Consider the following 4717-nt stretch of genomic DNA (forward strand, 5'->3'; position numbering starts at 1 on the left):
TCTTGTTGGAAATTGATAGTAGCAGGTAAATAGTTTATCTTCCTTTTTAAGCCTAAGATCTTGGATCAATTGAAGCATTTGTTTGAAGCTTTGATCTCAGAAACATGCATATGAAGAATCCAGAGTCCAAAGCTTTGTAAGGCTTCTTTTTCCTTTTCCTTTTCCTTTTCAAAAAGTTTCTTATAAACTCTACTTGGACTGCTTTAACATTCTTGTTGCTGTTTGATCTGAAGATGTGATTCCAGGAACAGTGAATATTCAGTCTTTTATTACATAATTTTTATCTGATATGTCAAGTTTGCCATGTGCAGGAATTTTTATATTCCAAAGGACAACCTAAGCAGTCTCCATCTCCAAATAATTCCCCCTTGCACCTTTTCTCCGTTGTAAGTTGAAGATTCTTCTTATTTTTAAAGTTATTTTCTCTTTCAAAGTGCGAAGTGTCTATCTTTTTTACTTTAATTTCCTGTTTGAAAGAACAATGTTTACTTTCATTCTTAAAGTTCTAATGAGAAAAACACAAGGAACCTATCAACTCTAGGTAATGAGATCCAGCTGCAGCAATTGCCATACATGTGTGGAGTTGCGCTCAGGTTTTGTTGGCTATGTTTACCTAATGCGGTGGAGATTAAAAGGCAGAAGAAAGAGAGAAGAGAAAGTAGAGAGAGAGAAAGGGAAGAAAAAGAGAATATATAGACATATATATATATTCTGGATTCCTCCTGCCAAGTAAACCCTACGAACTGTGTGGGTGGGTCTGGGAACAGCAGCATCACAATTATTGAGTTGAGACCAAGAGCTCAGTTGGGGGCAGCCCTTATCACCATCATAGCTATGATGCCAGGTTATTTATTTTTTGATTAGTAAATTAATTTAAAAAATACATTATATTCGATATAAAAAAAACTATAAGAGTAAAAAGAGATACAAATCCTTCATTTCCAGATCATGAATGAATTTTCATAACATATAAAATCGTGTTTGGCATTATTACATAACTCTTTCGGTACATCTAAAGTGAATAGGGAAGAGAGATTTGTAGTCCCCTTTTTCCCCCTTTTCAGTCGTAGAAACTAAACAAAAAAAGAAACTCCTTGAACCAAAGACCTTAATAAACGAACAATCACTACCCAAACTCTTTGAAAACTGAGGATAAAATTATTGACAAGGAAGATCCTAGGCATCCTCGTGGTATGGGGAAGGAATGGTTAATCTGCCGCCATAAAAGGATCGTCTTCTTCAAGGTTGGCAACTGGTGGTTCGAGCATGGATGGATCTTCATCTGTCCCCACGGGCTTAGTTGAGTTGGTAAGTGGTAGGTTGATTGCTACATGAGATCTTGAGGTCAAATTTCGGGGCTGACGGTGTGTAAATCCCTGCAACCTGTATAAACCCACCCCACTTGTCACTTGCTTTCTTAGTCACATGATTTCACTCTTCCGTGTTGATCCTTGGACGAATTGGCAGGTGCACTGGGGACGAACGTATTCGCCTTTTACCACGTGGATGGATCTTCATCTACAGGGCCAAAATGGGTTGGAAATGGTAGTGAAGATACCTCTGGCTTCTTGTACATTGCATCTTTGATAAAAAACGAAGTTTCCTTTGGCACCAGGAACCTGCATTTGTCATCTCAGGAATAAGATCATGCCTGGATGTCTTCTTTGAAGAGTGTACATAATCTGATAAGCTTATACTATGCGATCGATAAGTAACAGACTTACCTGGCCTTTCACCCACATCAAGTTTCTGACGGGTCTTTTTTGTATACCCAGACATTCTTTACAGTACACTGCTTTCCACCCATTCGTCCAGGCATTTCTTGACTTTAAAAACCTATTTATTCAACAGCACATCAAGTTTTTATATAAGAATGATGTCTCTTTGTAGACAAAGTTAATCGATTCAGTGTTTCAAGAATGAATCAGACAGGCCGGTTCAACAGTTAACATGAGACCGAAAGCCAAACAAGTTGGGTTGGTTCATTTGATAGCAAAAATATCACAATCTTCTAAAGCATTAAGAAAACAGAACGGAAAGCAAAGGAAACATCTTGAGATTTCTCTGATGCTACTTGAAGAATCCCTTCAAAATTAAGAATTTGTAGTTGCACATTAAGGTCAATGCAAAAGTCTTATAGTAGGCTACAAGCATTTTTTTTACTAAGAGCTCAAGGTATAGCATGCACAACAGTTCAGTATATCAGAAACACTGACTAGCAACGATTCAACGGTTAGGGCAAAAACAACTAAAATTTAGCAAAAACAGACTTTTCTGTATGTAATCCAAAATTACTATCAGTATAATTCATAGCCTTGAAAGAGGCGCCTTGCTGTCTAACCAACAAAAAAAATGAAAGAAAATAAAGAAAACGATTATGAATTCCACCAATAAAATTTAACAACTTCCATGGCAGGGTTTTTATCTCAGCTTACCTAAATAAGTTTATGCCAAAGGAATGTTTTGCCTATTGTATCACATTTTTCCATTCCCATGTTTTGTTGTAAGAGCTATTTTGGAGGACAAAGAGAAAATCAACAAATTATTTTGTGCTCTAATCATAAACACTACTAGAGAAACACTAGCAGAATACCTACACATATTTGGTTAAAAGGTTCAAAATCTCGAGCAAGTTTCGGCCATTAATTCTTAGTAAAGACCACCCTAGAGGCCTAGACCAATGGGATATATAGTCTTCAATTCTTCCCTATTTTGTCTATGAAAGCACCAAACATAGACCAACTTCTTAACCATTTTGTCAATATTTTCACCCTCTCCCCAGTTAATTCTCGAATTAAACAGTGTCTTAGTTTTTAACTGGCATCTCTTGAACTCTTAACTTCCGGGTAACTTACCAAATTAAACGGTTCATGTTCTGAATGAACTGAAAAGGCACCTCTGTATTCATTTTTAACTACCAAAAAATGGCTCCACTCTTTCTTTTTTTAAAAAAAAAAAAAAAAATCCCATCGTATCTTTCCATCTTAATTTTTGCTTCACCAAAGGCAAACAGGTCACAAGGTGATTTCAGATTCATCTTGCATAAACTGATTCTAAGAAGAGCTTGCTTGGGGAAAAGTGAGTTTATTAGAGATCTTTAGGATATAATCATATAAACATTCCAAAATGTGCATTTCAGGTGAAAATGTTGTAACAAGATAACTTCTATATCAACTTGTTGACAATCCTATGTAAAGCTGCCCCACTAGATGATTTATAATCATTTTATCAAGTTAAAATAAGTTTTTTAGGCATTATTTGGATGTGAACATCCCGAAATGCATGCTTTAGTTGAAAGCTGATTTCAGAATCAGCTTATGACCATAGATTGGGTCAGTGCGAACTGTTTAGCTACTATTATGATATGAATATTCCCAAAATGAAAAGCGACAATATTTTAACAAGCTGATCGTCGACCATTCTGTGCAAATTTGCTCCAAGCAAGTCGATCCGAAATCAGTCTGTTTGTCTTGACCCGATTAAGATGTGGGAATTCCAAAATGCATGTTTAGGAGAAAATGAAGACCATGTTTGGGCTATGAGAGTTGTTTATGCACCATTAGGAAGTGAAAATGAAGACCTCCAAAATGCAATCTTTTAGTTGGAACTCAACTCACACAAAAATTTCAAATGCAGTTGTTGTAGTAAGTCAATTCACACAACAAAAATTGTTTAGAGGCACTTTTCAATGAATTCAAAATAAGAACACCATGATTTGGCAAATTGCTTAGAGCATTTCCGATGGAGATATTTGATGGAGATATTTTTCTAAATATCTCTCCTCTTAAATATCCTTCATTGGAGGGGATATTTTAAGAGTGATAGGAAATCACGGGGCATAAATTTGTGTCTGATGTTTCTCTTTTATGGGGCCCACCAATAGATGTACTATCATTTCTTTTTTTTTTTTTAATTTAAATAATGTTTTTAGATAGTTTTGTGGACCCAAAAAAAAAAATGAACGTTAGAAAAAATAAAAACCAAACGTTAATCGATATTCATTTATTATAAGCATTGGACAACGTTAATTTTCTCCCCTATATATACATCATTCCTTTCATTTATTTTCATCAACCCCACATTGATTGCATACCAAAAATTTAGAGAGAAATGGATAAAAATTCTAGCCATTATTTTAAGAATTTGTTCAACTCTCCAAGTATCGACGAAAATTCTTGTGAAGAAAGTTCTTGAGTTTGTCCTAATATTCTCAAAGACACAACGAGCCTTACAATATTAGATCCTGATGAAGCGTTATTTATGATGGTAGTGCGCAATCAATTTAGAGTGCGAAATTCGTGTAAGATTATTATGGGAGTACACAAAGAAGAAGAGTAATTAATAGAGAACGTGTACATGGACACACTCAACTTATCAATGATTATTTCTCCGTTGAGTTGATATATATTGATGACATATTTCGACAATGATTCCGAATAAGAAAAGAGTTATTTTTGCACATAGTCACTAATTTAGAAAATCATTCCAGTGAATATTTTAAATGGAGGGAAGATGCAGTGAGGAGAAAATGTTTGTCGCCACTTCAGAAATGTATAGCATCTATCCGTCGACTAGCTTTTGGAGGTTCCACCGATCAAGTTGACGAGTACCTGTGAATGGGTGAAACAACTGCCCTCGAATACTTGTCCAACTTTTGCCAATGTGTGATACAAATATATGGAAGTGAGTACTTAAGAAAACTCAATTCAACTGGCAT

General features: G+C 35.4%; 1 pseudogene; it reads right to left on the reverse strand.

Moving 5' to 3' along the window:
• Positions 1–1113: 1113 nt before the first annotated feature.
• Positions 1114–4717, reverse strand: LOC121980025 (annotated as a pseudogene).

The sequence above is a fragment of the Zingiber officinale genome, chromosome 5A, assembly GCF_018446385.1.
Source record: "Zingiber officinale cultivar Zhangliang chromosome 5A, Zo_v1.1, whole genome shotgun sequence".
NCBI classification, from domain to species: domain Eukaryota; kingdom Viridiplantae; phylum Streptophyta; class Magnoliopsida; order Zingiberales; family Zingiberaceae; genus Zingiber; species Zingiber officinale.